General features: G+C 34.9%; 2 long non-coding RNA genes across 2 annotated transcripts in view; one reads left to right on the top strand and one right to left on the bottom strand.

Moving 5' to 3' along the window:
• LOC136037896 (uncharacterized) overlaps positions 1-10,474 on the bottom strand; it is a 133,005-nt gene extending 122,531 nt beyond the window's left edge. Inside the window, exon 1 of the long non-coding RNA XR_010620073.1 lies at positions 10,377-10,474. This is a non-coding gene — a long non-coding RNA (uncharacterized LOC136037896). The remainder of the gene's footprint in view (positions 1-10,376) is intronic.
• On the top strand, positions 6,402-12,907 carry LOC136037894 (uncharacterized). The gene is made up of 2 exons (XR_010620068.1): positions 6,402-6,790; positions 11,827-12,907. It is a non-coding gene; the product is annotated as an uncharacterized LOC136037894 (long non-coding RNA).
• The last annotated feature ends 5,426 nt before the right edge of the window (positions 12,908-18,333 follow it).

Genomic DNA, 18,333 nt, shown 5'->3' on the forward strand with positions numbered 1-18,333 from the left:
AGGCTACCAGGCAAGCTTTTAGGGTGCCTTTGGTTCCTCATCATCGGTTTTCTAACCGAAATGACGAGGCTTGGGAAACTTCCCCCATGTTTTCCTTTTGTGTTCGTATAAATCTGGTTTAACGGGGGGGGGGAGGGACTTGAAGAGTCAAACTACTGAAAAAGTTACAAAATTGCCGCCTGATGCATATTGATGCATATTGGCTAAATGTGAAAACCTTAGAACGAAATAATGTTGAATTCATTCCTTACCAAGGTGGGTGGGTAAAATTGGTGCAAACAGTATTACTGGCTTTCATATAAAGTGAATATACAACTCGATGCCTTTTTTAATGCTGTTTACAAATATAATAATCGCTTCTACCGCAAATTCAGATTTTAAGCACTTTTTGACCTCTTAAAACGACCTATATATAGGGGGCATTACATATCTGTAATAGTTTAGAAGCAAATTTGGGCTATATATTTGCATACCAGGGAGGTGGGGGTAAAGCATAGTATATATTAAATACGTTAACTAACCATTGCTGTTTTTCTTTATGTGTTTGTGCTGTTGCACTGGTGATTTCTCTTCTCATTAAAATTCGATGTGCACAAACACATAAAAAAAGAGAATAAAATACAGCAATGGTTAGTTTACGTATTTAATATATGCTATACTTTACCCCCACCCCCCTGATGTGCTAATATATAGCCCAAATTTGTTTCTAAACTATTACAGATTTGTAATGACCATATAGGTCATATATATAGTTCATTTTTAAGAGGTCAAGAGGTCAAAAAGTACTTAAATCTGAATTTGCGGTAGAAGCGATTATTATATTTGTAAAGAGCATAAAAAAGGCATCGAGTGGTATATTCACTGTATATGAAAGCCAGTAATACTGTTTGCTCCAATTTTACCGATGAGTGTATGTGGGGGTGGTGGTAAGATGCTCCATTGGCGCACCCGGGATGTCCTTAACTCTGAATATAACATTCAAAGGCTTCTATCTCATGGTCCCCTAAGCTTTTAATATGGTCTTTAGGTATAGCTTAATCAGAAAAGCAAAAAAATACCTGTCAAAACTAATTTAACTTTTTAAACCAATTTGGTAAAAAAAAAAGGGGGGAAAGAAAACTTCACCGGTGGATAGTTCACCGAGAATGAATGACGGTAGCACTTAGAGTCCGTTCTTCTTTGATGCTCTTTCCAATTATCATAGTCGCTTCTCTGACAATGCACTCCACCTACCCCTCTCCCCCTGGTGGTCCCAGATATCGCCCTACGAATATACAAAAGAACTAATAGAAACGCTAAATCAACTTTGCAATTTTCTTAGAAGAATCTAATGGTACTACTGTACTTTTATGTTTCGTTTGAAAAAAAAAGAATACGACTTCGGACTTTACCGTCTCTACCGGCAGTTCTAATCTCCGTTTCATAATACTTCAGCCAGGAAGTGCAATGGGAGGCTGGGGGCCAGCCATCCTGTGCTTTCGCACACCCTTGCGGTTTACTTTCCCCAGATTTGTCCAGGTCCCCATTCAGAGCTGGGTCCACTCTTGCTAAGTTTAGAGTTACGCCATTGACCCCCGTTCCAAACCATATAACCAGGAAAACCAGGACTCGAACCCCTGTCCTCGCGGACAAAGAATACCCTCAGCATTACCTAAGTAAGTTGCGCATAATCATTTTAGAAAAGTTTCCAAACAAGCAGAAAATCTACCCCAGCAGACCCCCAGCAGAAAATCTAGTGCATTAGTGGACTTTGAGACTTGGGTTCAACTTTTGATTTTATCTTCTATGAATGTATATAATATATATATATATATATATATATATATATATATATATATATATATATATATATATATATATATATATATATATATATATTAACAGAATAACATTATTTCATTAGAGTTTAGCCCTAGTGTTTTACAAACTAGCATTCAAATGCTTCGATTGAATTTCAAAGTCGATTGACCTCGTCTACAAATTCTTATAAATCATAGACAGGAAAGAGGGTTCAATCAGATGCTTGCAGTGGCCAAAGGGTGCCTTAAAAGGTATCTTTTAGCCGTAATCAAAGTTTATTTATAGAGTATTACAGCGCATGCTTGATCACTATGGATGCATATACCTTGTGACATTATTTAAGATAGCATGTTGTTAATTTTTTTAGACGAAACGGGAACTCGAAATTTGACCAATATTTCTCAGAAGAAGGTAAAAATAATGCCTGCTATAATTAAATAATTATAATGAAATTAATTATTATAATTAAATATTACAATGAAACTAAAACACAAAAACAAGTTAATTTACTTTACATAATATAACAATCTGCATAGATATTTTGACATTGTAACACTTCCTCCTTAAAAAAAAAGATTTTTTTAAGGAGGATTTTTTAATTTTTAAAAAAAAAAAAAATTTTTTTAAGGAGGATTAATTAAGATTTTTTAATTTTTTTCTGGGTAAAATATAAGGGAAGAAAGGGCGGATGTACTATTAAGTGATAGAAGCTTTATGGGGACTAAAAGTTGAATGAGTTTGTGAGAACAGGTAGGAGACATAGGGGCTATTTCCTGTTTAATTTCCTAAATTTAATTTGTATTTAAAGATGTTCTAGAGTTTCTAGAGTAGAGTCTTCTAGAGTTAACAAATATATTATCACATCACAGTAACTTTTTCTTGTTAAAGCTTAAGATAACTTAAGAAATACTAATTCATTTTGAAGTTTTCCGTAATTCCAATGAATAATCCAGATCTATGGTTAGGCGTATTCCTTTTCATTTTTTACTATTTGATTTACATCTACTGAGCTTTGCCTCAAACTAAGGATTTTTTTTATAGAACTTTGAATTCTTCTGTTTCCAAAAATCAGCTTAACTAAACTCAGGTAGTTTTAGGGAATGGTCTTTAGAGTGTTAATATCTCTTACTTTCTTACAATTCACACACTTTTCCAAGTATTGCAATGTAATAGTGCCTATTAATGGGGAAACGAAGAGTTAAGGAAAACTCTTTTTCAGCACTAAAGACTCTTAACAGGCACGTATGCTAAAAAATCTTGGGGGGGGGGTCTATAACAAGTAGCAATTATGTGAGAATGGAAATAATAATTACCTTGAAACGTAAAAAAATTAAGGTTTGTGGAGAGGCTAAGCCACGGGGCTCCCTTCTACAGTTTACTTGGCCCTTATGCGCCAACGTATATGTTATTGAAATGCATATTTGGTAGTGTAGAAAATATCCTTTGAAATTATACGAAGATGTAACAAAAAAATAATTTTCCCCATGCGCTTTCCTTTTTAGAATTAAGTCAGCAAAACTTGCAAATCTGATCTTTTTTTGTACTTATCGGTTATATAATAAACACTAGAGAATTTCGATCGCGGATGATGCGAACAAGACACAAGAAACTGGTTAAGCAACTTCTTTATACCACACAATTAGCTTTGGCTTGGTCGGAAAAGAAATTGTAGTTATATCTTATTTAAATATTTAGTTCGTATTTGGTTTGGTTTTGTTTGGTTAGGTTGGGTTAAGTTAGGTTAGTATAATATATGCTATGCTTTAACCCCTCCCCCTCCCTTATGTTCAAATATATAACCAAAATTTGTTTCTAAACTGTTTTATTTTCATCTTATTTTGTTTGATTTCATTAGCATTAATCGAGCTTCACTTCCCGAGTGTTTACTATATAACCGATAAGTAACTTTTTTCTTTTACTGTCACTGATTTTATGTTTAGAGCTGCGGATTCCAACTTGTAAGTCCCACGGGCAGAACAAGATTGAAAATTTGACGTTGTTATCCTTTTTTTAGATTATTTGGAGACAGTAACTTCATTGTCAGGAAATTTAAATAGTTATCTCAAAATCTCCTTTAGGAAAACGTAAAAATAAACAAAAGCGGAAAACGTAAAAATAAACAAACGCGATTAATATAATTTCGATTTGGCTTGAAAGTGAAGTAGTAGATCGTACAATTCATGAAGAGAACGTTTCGAAAGCCCTTCGTTTAGATTCGTGGTCTTTCACCTTAGTTCATGGATCGAGGATTTGATATTTGATAGAAATATCCGTGTTACAAATCGATATTACCTATATCGTGTTCGTTGGAACTCAGTAAGGAATAGGATCCCCCATACCAAAAAAAAACTGGAGAGAATGATGGCACAGAAAATCCTTACAAAAAAAATCTATTGAAGGACCATTTACATTTATCAGCTTTGTCACAGGTAGAATTTGCAAGAACACATCTCAAAAATAGAATTTGTGTTTTCTTCCGAATTCAATTTTTTTCATCACATCTTAAATTAAACCTGAGCTTGCAAAATTATTTGAATTTCGATAAAACTAGAATATTTCATTGTCAAGGTTAATTGCAGCAAACCATTGACAGCTAAAACCAGCTTTGATGCAAACTTTGATGACGAAGTATAATTTAAACTCTCTTACGTTATTCGACGAAAGGTTTATGCCATAGCTTGTTCAATATGTCCCTGATTTTTTTTTCTCAATGGTATCATACACACCTTGTTTTGTCTCCTTTTTGTGTTTTTTTCAAACATTTTAAAGCACCTTTTTTCAATCTTAATGTGATAACATTTAAATAGCTGACTGTCGAAATTACGCTCGTATTTGGAGTCGAATTCAATTATGTAGGATTTCTATTCATTTTTAGAAAATTGTGAATCCATAAAGTGGAACATCATAGTTCCATACAGGATTACAACCCCTAGTGATTTATCACAATGTCTAATGATTTTTTATTTTGCCTGAACAAAAAAAAAAACTAAATCAGCGCATAAATCACTAGATTATTGAAGAAATTCACTAAATCAACCAAAAAAACCACTAAATCTAGTGTGTTTCTCTCATCAGGCGGCAACTCTGGTTCTCTGTTTTACTTTTGTTTTTCTGTGTTATCTTAACAACAGTGGCGAAATTTCACAAAAATACTGGAGGAGGGGCCAAAGTTGGAGCCAGTTTTCCCAAACAAACTGAAAATGACAATCAAAACTGATAAATGACCCCATAGGACCGTAAAGGCAAAAATATACTAAAGAAAACTGACCCTGGTGGGGGGGGGGGGGCACACTAGGGTCTTGGGAGTAGTTGTCTCCTGCCTCATAGTAAATTATGCCCGTGCTCAACAAGCATGTGTCGTACAAGTGGTGCTAATTCCGAAGAGCTGCTGCCCATTCTCACATGTCAGGCATACAAGGCGGCGCATGCCAAGCGTGGCCGAACTGTGCCAAGTGCTTTAGTTGTCTGCCCAGTGTTTTAGGGACTTTGCCAAGCGTGGCGGAACTGTGCAGCACACTTGGCATTCTGAGATGTACACCAGGTAGTGGAAATGGGTAATCCCTCGGTGAATTCACAAAAATTTAGCGGGCGTATTGCTATCATCACTAAAACAATTTATTAAAGAATGTCACATTAATAAACCAAATTTTTATATATAAGATCATTTTAATATTTAATAATACAAAAAATACTACAATTAGAAACATTAGAATGCGTTATTTGGTAGCCTTGTAAAACCTGTTAATGTTGCACATTTAGCAAATTTTTGAGTCTGAAAAAATACAGAAGAAAAATTTAGAGGAGTTATTTCATTGCCGTCTTTCTTTGGGAAAATAAACGAAGTGTCCAAAATATACAAACTTTTCGTATTCTCATTTTTGATAGAAATAGAAGTACGATTACTTGTCAATAATCAAAAAATTATATGTCAAAATATATGTCAAAAATCATATACCTCTTAGTCCGCTTTTTATTATCTCCCTAATAAGTTTGTGTTTGAATTGGTAAGACTACATTTGATTTCACTCAATAATATTCACTTATTTACCATATTTACCATCCATTTTTACCTTATTTACGCTTATTTACCATCCATTTTAGAACGGCAACGGAAGGGAAATGATTCTAAACTTTCTAATTGCTTTAAAAAGTGATTCTATATTCGCTAGTGTTGTTGTTAAAGAGTTGTTATAAGTCATTTTGATGAACATTAGCAGTATCGCCTTTCCTTTGGATTTTTTTTGCAAGATCTTATGATTCCAGTCTGTGCTTAGTATCTTGGAAAGCATAAATTTTAAAAACTTCCTTAAAAATTATATCATTTGCACATATTTTCCATTAAGAGTGTCAAGTTTTTAATTAAACAGTGGGATTTCTTGTAAATGAATCGTGGATACTGACATATAAGTGTAGATTATACAAATCTATAGATTAATAAATCAAAGATAAAAATAAAATACATAAAATAAATATACAATTGCCAGTGGTGGGCCATGGCCACCTTCTCCGAACGTCACAAGAAACCCCTTGTCGCATTTGATTTTAATATTGTGGTCGCTGGATGGAAACGAAGACGCGGCCGCCCAAGTGCAAGACAATCCACTCTATATCACTTTCTAAGTAAGGTAAGCATAAGACCTGAAGATACCTCCATGGCAGCACAAGACCAGGTTTACTGGAGAAGGATAGTGTCTGCTCTCTCAACGCTGGTGCCAAGTCTCCAGGAGGATTAAGTAGAGTAATTATGATGCATCGGAATTAGTAACTGTTAATATTGCTCCATTTTTTTTTCAGCATAAAATGAAGGTCTTACTAGTATTAGCCCTCGCTGCGACCTGTATCCTCGCGTCACCTGGTCCCCGTGTAAAGCGTCAAGGCTTGGCTTCCTTAACCGTAGATATTGCTCTAAGGGATCGACTTTTTATGAGAAGACAGCTCAACTGTCTCTTAAACGAAGGTAACTGCGACAATATTGGGAGAGATCTCAAAAGTAAGTAGTTTCAACTAATATATGCTAATATTCGGGATTGTCACCAAAGTTTTCCTGAAGATGTTCTAGGAATGGCTAAAATAATTTTGTTGTTTACTAGGTTCATAAGACAAGTGTAGGCTAGCATAGAAGTTATATCGTCTTGCACAAAATTCAAGGAATAACCATTAAATTAATTCCTTGGGTGGTAGAAAAAGAGACGAAATAATTTAATTTTCCCAAAGAACAATAAGTAAATAGAATTTGGCCTTGCTTCGACCCTATAATAATACTTTTTGCCAAACTCTATAGGGAGCCCAAAAAAGAAGAATTGATGTAGTTTCGCTTTGTTTAGTTTTACTTTTTGGCAGAAAAATTTTGAACCCAAAGACCTTTTGGCTCTAAAAAGATATTATCTAAAGTTGTTGTGCCCAAATTGTGAACATAAATGAAAAACATCTGACTTAAGTGTTCTTATTATCATAAAATGTTACTCGTATCTTCGGTGGAGGACAATTGTTAACAACTGGATCCTTCTACAAAATCACAATATTTTAGATTACCCTTAAAACTTAACTTTTCCATATAACAACCATCAAAGCATTGATTTTGTCATTTAGTGTGGATCTCTGAGATAGTGTATTCATTAGAAACCATTCCTGGTACTTTCGGAGCTCCCAAAAACAGCCAAAATGATGGAGACCTACTACAAAGCACGATACTTCCATCCGCTGAGGATTGAATCCTGCACACGTGCGTGGTCAGGAGTGACATCACCATCTAACAAGTTCCGCAGTGCGGCTTGTCACTTCTCTCGCAGACGTCATGTACACCAGGTGGCGTGTGCAAGCGTGACGATCTGTGCCAAGGATTCTATGGAGTGTGCCTAGCGTTCTAGGGTCTTTGCCAAACGTAGCGAAACTGTATGGCACCCCTGGCGTTCCGAGATTTACAACAGGTGGAGGGAAGTTAGCGCCCTCTCACTTCAGTGGACTTCACTAATCGCCGGATAATTTTGTCGCGAACAAATTCAAGCCGACTAAAATGTAACGCCAAAAATCAAACAAGTGTTTGTTTTTTTGTCCAAAAGTTGGGTCCCCTGCTTGGGGTGGCGTGAGAGAGAAATATAGAGAGAGGTTACAAGACTCACTGACTTTCAGACAATGCGATATACAAGTAAAAATTGGTAAGGTTTACCTTATTGGTTGAACGTGGAAGGATAAAAATTACAATTTCTGGCAGCCTAACACATATACGTGTCGAAAGCATTGGTAGACTTACTTTCTGCAGTACTTTTTCTGCTTAAAAGTTACGTGAAGTAGCTACTTTCAACTCGCTTAAGGAACCAATAATACCTACTCCATCACGTGTTGGTTGGAAAGTTTCGTAAATCTGAAAAGTGGACATAGCAAAGAATAAGTTCCTGCGCTGAAAACCAAATAAAAGCACTGGAGCTAGATTTGAAAGATATAGATAAATTGTATATTTCCATGTTTTGTATATTAACTTCTTTCTGGCAACTATGGTAAAAATATCTGGGGTTTTCTTTGTCTTTCAGTTTCAGTATAACTCCCCGTTCAAACCTTCTTTAATCCTAAAAACGTTTTATATAGAGAAGCCGTTAAATCTGACCGATTCTCTCGAAAAGTTATGTCGGTAAGAGTTTGCTCTCATCATTCAAAGGGATTTTAACTCAGATTGACTAGTCAAAGCCGGACTTCTGGAAAGTTCTAGTGTCATTGAAGAGTAACTCAAAGCTAAAATCTAAACGTAATATATGTAGTTTTTTTTTTCCTTTTGGAAGGATTGAATCATTGCTAAAACTTGATATTTAAAAAGAAATTGTAAAAAACTGTAAATTATCGAACAAAAAATTAAGTGTGACTAGAAGTGAAAGCATAATATATAAAATATATGATTTTGAGAAGAATAATATCCAGCTGATAACCCTTCTAAGATTATAACTGCATGATATGGATTTTCAACGGGCACACCCAAAGAAACAAGCCAAACTGGAGTGTGGATAGGTAATACCTACACTTACAGGTATAGGTGTGACTTATGACACCATAGCTGGAATTAAAACAAACTGCAACAAGAACAAAAATTAGAGCAGATAAAATATTTTAATATCTGAACAGTATAGCCCATATAGTATAACTCATGGATATAGCGTAGGCTGCATGCAAAAGTTATCAGTTGCTTTTGTTTTTTTGTCAGAATTAATTGGCATTATGAACCAACTGTTGCTGAGAAAAAAAGAACAAAATAATTTAGACCAACGACATCAACAATCTCTTGAATATAGCCCAGGGTAGTATCCAGGCATTAGGAATGAGAGTTGGTTGAGATGCAGTTAGACTGAAAGATACCAAAAAAATTCTATAAATACATTTTTTTTTTTTGATACTAGTTAAGAATTTTGATATTATAGTGTTTAGTTAAGAACCTGAAAAAAAATTTACTGTATGCAAATTTCTTGCCCTCTACATCTCCATCTAAATAAAGTAAAGATGTAATTACTATCTCTGGTCCTTCTTAAACTTACACACTTAAATGTAAAATAAACATATGTAACAAAATTTACCTTAATATCGTCTTAACGAGTTTCAGACTCAAGTATCCATGGTACGTCTTATCCACGGAACATGTGTATAACATGAGAACTAATATCTGAACTAAATAGCCACTTGATACCCAATATTTTTTACTTGGATTCTGTGTTTCTGTGGATGGATAAATTAACAAAGAAAAAGTTTTTTTCTTGCCACTGTCAAGAAATTTGAATGGTATTTTCAACTACCCAATGAGAAACGATAATGGTGACGTCAACGATTATTAAAACGGAAAAAAAATTCATTTATCCATTGATATCAAGAAATTGTTTGAGACCAAGAAATCATGATTAAAATGAGGCTCAAGAATTCTATAAATATATAATTGGTCATAGATATAAGATGGATTTAAGTAAGTCTATTAACTGCGCATTTGATATTTCTGTAAGGACCATTCCCAACAAGATTTGACTAACATCAAGCTTTGGTTAAGACCATAAAATAGCAATTGACTTGACTTGATTCTCAGGCCAGCTCGAGTTAATCTAGAAGTTCAAACTCTTCAATCTTTTGAGAATTTTGCCAACCAATCAGAAACCTTCAATATTAATCCTTAGCTCTATAGGATTTCAAGCATACCGTGCTCTGAAAATGAACTTGACCTACTGCTCGAAAACTTATTCTAAGAAAATGCCAATCAAAGATTCAGAACACTCTTTTTCGAGCGTTCCATAATCCAGTTGATAAAACTGTATCAGCATAATTCTTCTTTCTTCTTTAGCCGTCAACGATAATTGAACCAAAGACATGATAATTTTGTTAACAGAATAATCTCGGTGTTAGCTCAATATTATCGTGAAGAGGATATAATGGTAACCTATTGTGTTTTATGCTAATCAGATGTTGAAGGATATTCAACCTTTTAAACTTGGTACTTACAACCCAAAGTAGATAGAAGAATATCGTTCTTAACCGACAACTTCTAGGGTTGTTATTCTTCAAAGTAGTCAATGGCTCTCTAGGATTTAATATAATAACTTTAAATAATTTACCTTTAAGTTCTCCATTTCGTCTTATCACCCAATTACGGTGTTGCGACTTACTTTAATCATTACTTCCCTTGCTTTCATCTTTCTTATTTCTATATTATTACCATTCACTCTCAACTTAAGAATTGTTATGCCTTGTCATTTTTAGCGAAGGACCATTTTAAAGGGATAGGCCTCTAATTGTTTTTCTTTCTTTTTCGTAATTAATGTTATTATGTTTATGAAACCTTGAAAACTAAACATATCCATTGTTTACTGCTGTTTCTTCTATTGTATTTCCTCAAACAAATATTACCGCGTGTCTGTCTGAGTATTTAAGGCAGTCGGTTAAGGTTAACTTCTTTGATTCTGGTTCTTTGTTGATTGGCACGAACTATTGTCCAAAATTTGACAACTATGGAAACCGGTTACTAGCTTCCAAGACTTGACTAATTCAGCAAAAATACTACTATTATCTAATCCTATCACAATTCCTTAGTCGTTGTGTGGAATCAGTTGTCCTCTGCCAAAGCTTAGGACCTAGACACAAATTCGATTTACTGTTTAAGATGGACCTCCTCTAATCTTGACACAGCAAATCCATTGGCGCAGTCAGAGTTTTTTTTATCTTCTATAAATTCTTCGATGTTATCTAATATCCAAATTTCATCGGTCTTCCGCAGCCAAAATCAAGTACTGACGCACTAGAAATATACGGAGCTACAAAGACGGGAAGAAAACGGACTTCGGAAAACCTAATTACGAAATTAGGTATCCTCATTTATTTTTTCTGCTCCAAAATTAGAAACATAACCATTTTTCAAGAACTTGAAAGTGTAGGTCCCATGTTTAGGCAGTGAATAACCAATTTTTGAACTCTTTTCCGGTCCAATGCCTGGGTAGGTGATATTTGGTTACAATTAAAATCTCGAATATTTAAAAAAAAGGCTAAAAGTGTAAAGGCAAAGGGGCCCAAGGGGATTTGTAGTAAGGGAACATGCATCACTGTGTGTGTGTGCTTTCTTAATTTGATAAAGAAGAAATCAATGAATGAGAATAACCGAGGGAAATGATGGGTAGCTTTAGATGATACCCACACACGTTTGGACGAGGCTTTCAGGCCAATGTCTCCCTTAATATTGACGTTTTCACAATTATTCCTACAATGTTTTATAATCTCTTTATAATTCACATCTTGATTTAATTTTGTTCAGTTATGCCCCTCCCCCCATAAATGCTGTACCTAACGTGAGTGGAAATCCTGTATACATATCCACCTTTACTTTTTCCCCTCATAAATATCGATTTGTTCACGATCACATTTAACATTTCTAATTGTTCCATCCCATTCATCTATTTTTGCGTTTTTTAATTTGTGCCCCTTCTTTAAGTGTTAGCTCCCCCTCCAACCCAAAAAGGGAGCAAATGTCTTATTTGCATATTGTCATAAATCCAAAACAAATTTCTTTTGTAGGAATTGCACCAGAACTTCTACGTGGTCAATGCCCAGGATGCAATCAAAAGCAAGTTGACCAGGCAAGAAAGGTGATGACATTCGTTTCTCAAAACTATCCTCGTGAATGGAGACGTCTGCTTGGAGCATATGCTGGTTAAAGATCTTAATTTAGCAGAAGATTCAGTGTGTGGTATTCAGTAGCTGTATTTTAATTCTGTGATATGTTTTTACAGTGCTTGCTTTTTCAAAAATCTAAATAGTTTTTTTTATTCATTTTCCCTTAAAAAGTCTTTACATGTCGCAAAGCATAAATTATGATATTACAAATGAGAAGTCTATACTGTTCTCTCTAAATTTATTACAAAAGTACTTTTTTAAAACAAGCCTATCGAAACGTTTTAAAAGAAAACTGTAATGTCTGCTCGTGTTCGTCATTATTTTAAAACAATAGCAGAAAAAAAAATGTATTTTTTGGAATAGAATAAAAGAGAACCCTTTCTAGGCACATTCAGATACAAACAACTTTGAAAAGTAAAATTAGATAATTCAATATCTATGTTTCTATGTTTACCATTTTTGTAAATTACTTTTCTGTTTTACTAGTGTTTCGCCTTCCGCAAATCTTTGGCCAAGAAAGTAGAGAACTTTAATGTTCTACTAGCATTAGTCTAGTCTCATCTATCAGTAACCCATTGTAAATTCAGTTCTTGCTTCGATATTTTCTAACAGTGACTCGAAAGTGTATATCACTTAAGGGACTTACCAAGAGATACTGCGCTTAACAACGGAGTACTGGCACTAAGTTTCTTACGGGAAGACTGGGATTATGGAAAGAAGGCTTTTGAGAGGTGATTTAGGAGGACCACAATCCTTCTAGTCATTTTGAGGGACTGAATACCGCGCTTAAGCGTTAGTTTGAACCGTATTTTTAGTGCTGTTTTATCTCTAGAGGCATATTTGTACAAAGTTTCGTCTTATAAACGGCACCGGTGTTTCACAATACCATTGCCTTTCTCTTATATTTTTGTATATTGTAGTATTTTTGTTAAATAAATAGTCGTACAAATTCGACTGATACAATAAACCTTTTTTTCAATTTTTTTTATGCTTGTCTTTCTGTCTAGAATGAAAATATCTCTACCGTTTAACATGGTATATATTCAAGCTAAATTCATGATGTTATATCGTTGCTCAGTCTCAATGCAGCCTACCTAAAAACTAAATATTAAAAAGTAACATCTTTATTCGTTAGCATCTATCTCACAATGGAACCTCAGACTTTTTAAGCTATTATTTATCATAAACTATTGAAAGAGCCAACTCTGCCGGCTTGTTGTCGCCTCCCTCTGTTGGCCTAGGCCTTGTTAATATTCAGACTTGGACATGTGGCTATCGCGAATACAGCCTGACTTTGCCTCATTTCGCTCGCAATAATCTGTAACTTGGACCTTGGGTCATTGCATGATCGTTGTTATGACATCACATTTCATCGACCGGGCAATGCTCGGATTTTATGCCCTCGCACGCTTGTCTCGCATTTTGTTCTTTTGTATTTTTGATAGCCTTTATCCCAGAGGTGGTTTAAGGGGAGGGACTGAGGAGACACTTGCCCCAGGCACAGAAATTTTATGGGCGCAAATTTGAAACAAATATTCTCACTATATTGTCCAATAAATAATTTAACTAAATAATATTGTTTAAATTTTTTAATACAGATGACGAAGCAGTAATGAAAACCATTAATTATAAACCTATTTTTATATGAAAGTAAATTAGAATCATTGAAATTAATCAAATTTAGATGATTAGAAATAATTTTAAAAAATCTACATTTTATAGTTTCCAAAAATGATGCCTTAACTCCTAAAACTGAGTCAGTCCAAAATTTGAACAAGAAATTCTGACTGGTGTACATAGTAGGCACTGCAACCGTGTGTAATTTTGGTATGGTCGGCAAATGTGATTGTAATGTGGCCCGGGCATGACAAAGCAAGAATTATCACATGAAAAAAAAAACGAGGTGCATTATCAACATATGACATCTTCATGTTTGATTTAGCCCAATTAAAATTATAAGTTCTGCAGTGTACTTTTTTAGTAGAAGCAATTTTTAATTCTCCCATTGAAAATTTGTTAAGTACACGGTATGTAAATTATGATTTCATCATCTTTCATTCAAAGTCCTTGACTGATTTTCTCACTAAAAGGGATTTGTGACTTGGTGAATTGAGCATCAGATATAAATCAATGTGGTGATTTGGCCCGAAACCAGTATCCAGGTCTCTGGGCCAAACGTCATTGCTGGTTTGATTACGGTACAGCTTAAAGCCGGTTTTATTCAGAAAGCCTCATTCTAGTTAATTCCTCACTTAGATGTTCGGGACTGATGTTAACTTTAGTTAACTGAAGAGTAATAGACAATCTTTTTTTTTGTTTTATTAGGGAATGATTCCTTAACTATTTCACCAAGGTAAGAAATGATAAGAAATTGCTATTCCGCCGAGTAATTTCCTTAATAAAATGTAAAAAGGGGGGGGGTGAAGTAGATAAGATATTTCAACAAAAAAAAACATTCAGTAGTACAATCTCAAAACCCCTCAAAGGCTCCATGGCCAGTAAAGAGTGGGGGGGGGATCATGCTTTCTTAATAGAACATGCCTTTCACTAATAATTAAAAACTTGATGAAAGTACAACAATTCAAAATAAGGATGAAACCTTTTTATTGACAGTGAATAGATATAAAATTATTTAACTGGATATTTCGAACACATATACAGTGTTACTGCTGATGATGAACACTGTATATGTGTTCGAAATATCCAGTTAAATAAGTTTATATCTATTCGTTGTCAATAAAAAGGTTAAAAAGGTTTCATCCCTATTTTGAACTGTTTTACTTTCGTCATGGAAAGGCAGTGTGGTCTTCGAAGTTATCTAAATTAAAAACTGCTGCTGAGCCATTGAATGCTTCAAGGATATTCGGCTTTTTCAATAAAAGAATCTCAGATCATTTACTCAGACGATTATTTGCTAAAATAATTACTTTTTGACAGCTGACCTGTTACTATGTCTAGCTACAAATTCGGAATAACTGTTTTGATTACAAAAATCGTTTGGTGGTAATTTAATCGAATGGTACAAATTAACTTGGTAATTGTTAAGAATCGTTAACGATTGATTGGTAATCTTTTTTCTAGTAAATTCTGGCGTAAGTAATTAAATGTGTATTCTTCCTAATCTCTATTTATGATTCATTTAATCTTCCTAATCTCTATATCTCTACATTATTTCCTATATTACTTTCATTTCTATTACCTTAATCTTCTTAAGCTTTCATTTCTTTTTTAGTTTATCTTCTTAATTTCTATATCTCTTCATAATTTCCTATACTCCTTTCATTTCTTTGCTTTACATGCTACTCTTCAGTATCTTAAATAGAAGGAACGATTAAAGAAAACCAAAAAGATTAGGATTATGACACTAGATCCTAATCAGAAAGTTTCAAGGGCTTGATATAAATTCAATGCTTTTGCCGCTCTATCTTCATTCAGTAGTACAACCACTTTTTTTTGTGTGCAAGCCACAATAGTACAACCGTTGAAAAAAAGCCGACATCTATGATTGATACACATTTTCTTGATTTTAACATTACAATTTCTTGAGAAGGGGTAAAAAAAAAATGAAGTTTTAAACAGATTAGAACAAAGGAGGACCGTGCCGACCGAGCTGTGTTGGCTCCAGATGGGTCGGTGCTGCAGTGATTTGTTAGTATTAGTAATAGTTGGCCATAACCAGGCTCGGGCATCAGTTTTGGTAAGTCGTGTGGTAGAAGGCACAAAATACATTTTTGCAAATTCTGCGGGGAGTGGCAGTTTTTTTTTCAATAAAAATGCCAAAAAGATATTTTTCAATTAAATCTTTTCAATAGAATTATCGAAAAGATATTTTTGTAATTTAGGGGCAGGGGAATTAAAGTAACTAAGGGGCAAATTAACCCCTTGATACAAGTTCCATCTTCAACCATACTTCTAGAAGCCATCCTACTGTCTCGGGTCTACCTTGAATCTTTGCCAAGTGTTTTTCTTCCCTAGTTCAATTTCTCGTTTCCAGAAGGGTCCTGGATTGTACAAAAGGACATCACAAAATGTTGTCCCTGCCTTACTGCGCAATATATGGCCGAGGAATCTATGAAGACCTGCTTAACACTGATCTTATTTTTGTCCTCAGAAATCCTCACCTCACTGTTAGAAATCTTATCTCATCTGCTTTAAACGAGGTATCCAACGAAGACACTGATATTTGAAATTATCCAAAGCTCTCGCCTCTTCTGTATTGGTTTGTCACGCCTGGCAAGTGTATCTGACTCTGCTATCGTATTACATACCATAATTTATCCAGATTTTGGGAGAGGGCTCCTTAGAACCCAATAGATTTTCCTTTGATTGCTTCATAGCTTAGAACCTTTAGAGTATTTTTTTTTATCAACATGTTTGCGGCGTATATTACCCAAAATGAGCGCAGCCTATGAAATAAGGGGCCTCACGATCGTTGTCCTACAATGCCTTTAATAGATGGTGTTATATTCATGGTAATCGTGAATATAACACCTTGCTTGTACTCTTCAAGCATCCAACCAGTTTTTTCCCTTTTTGGAGGGACGAAACAGATGCAATAAATTTTCCTCAAAAAACCCTACGAGTGATTACAACGCAATCTGTTAAATACTTGTTTCTTAAGTTATTCCTGCACTTGAAACATATCGAAGCTTGCATTCCCCACTTTCAAAAACTAAAAAATGGATTACGCATAAACTGTAGCGGGTAAAATACTATTGTATTTTTGATTTAAATATGAAAAGTTCTATCAACATCATATATATCCTTTTCCGGAAAATAAAAATACCTCAATTCTGTTCTGCAATGTTACAGGTACTATGCAATTAAAATGATCAGTTTCTTTTCTTTGTGAATATTCTCGCAGTTTATTTTACAGCGGTATTCAATTTAGCAATCGAACGGCTAAATGTATAATACCAAGTAAATGCTGGTTTTCTATATTTCTTGCATTCATTTTTCCTTTCATTGGGGAATAATATTTTAAGACTAAAAGGAATACGGCATTAGACTTTACAGTCCCTACTGGCGGTGTCTGATCTCCTTTTCTTGGTCCTTCAGCCAGGAAGTGCAGTGGGGAGTTGGGGCCAATCATCCTGTGCTTTCGCACACCCTTCCAGTTTACCTTCCCCAGATTTCTCCAGGTACCCATTTAGAGCTGGGTCGACTCTGGCTGAGCTTACAGATTCACGCCACTGACCCCCGTCCCAAACTAAACAATTGAGTACACAAGGATTCGAACCCTCGCCCTCTCAGACAAAGGATCCTGAATCCAGCGCACCGACCCACTCAGCCAGGACGACTAAAGACTAAAATGAAAAAAAAAAAATATGAAATTGTTTCAGTGGTAATAATAATTAATTACGCTGTTCGCTGAACCACCGCGAGCCCAGACCGTGAATTGAGAACTTTCGACTTGGTTAAGATCAGCCAATTGTATTTTTCAAGGTTATTCACAAGAAAAGAAAAAAAAAATGATCAAGAGATTTAAACTAACATTAATGAATTCGTTGTCAATGTTTGCTGACAGCTTGGCTGTGACAAATACAAATGGTATTATGTGATATTATCTGTCAAACTGAGATTCTCAAACTCATAAAGCTTGATTTTGCATCTGATTTGAGCTTCAGGGAATTTCAGAACTTTTTGTCCATGTAAAATTTATCTGCATTTCCTCATTTTCAAGAAGAGTCGCAACTTTTTTTTATGTCGGAATTATTTCTTCTGTGTCTTGGACTCCTGAGAAGCTGCTTGTCGGCGCAACTGGTTGTTAACAATATTCGAAAGCCAAGAAAAACATACAACTTGAAAATAGTGCTGCTGAATAGGAATTCATGGTTCAGAGAGGTACTTGAAATAAAGGAGGTTGAATAAGGAATCAAAAGGAGGGTTTAAGCCTCCTTTTGATCGGTTCAATAAAGGTGACAAAGAATTACGCTTTCAAAGCATATGCAGAAATTATGGAAAGCAGATTTCAGCATTAATTGGTGTTAAAAGCGACCAAAAGACCAGGGTCGTAATTTACTATGGGGTAGGGATATAACTGCCATTCTCTTGTACCTCAGTTGTCAACCCCCCAGGTCCAAGTTTGCCCCCCTAGCTAAGATTTACTCTCTCCAAAAACCTTGTCAAAACTAAGATAAGCCTGCATAATTTAAGTTTCAATATAAACTGGTCTGTTTTCTTTGGCATATCTTTGCATTTTTTGTTAATTTATGGTTTATTTTTCGGTTTTCACTGTTATTTTAACTCGATTTGGGGAAAATTGGTTCCAACTTTGCCCCTCCCCCCACCCGCAGGATTTTGACGAAATTACGCCACTCTAAAAGAGGCTGTACTCACCTCTTCCTAGTTAGTCCGCTTATTACTAGATATAACACGACGATAAGAGACCGCACCTTCGTCTCCTTC

Source organism: Artemia franciscana, chromosome 17, assembly GCF_032884065.1.
Source record: "Artemia franciscana chromosome 17, ASM3288406v1, whole genome shotgun sequence".
Taxonomy (NCBI): Eukaryota; Metazoa; Arthropoda; class Branchiopoda; order Anostraca; family Artemiidae; genus Artemia; species Artemia franciscana.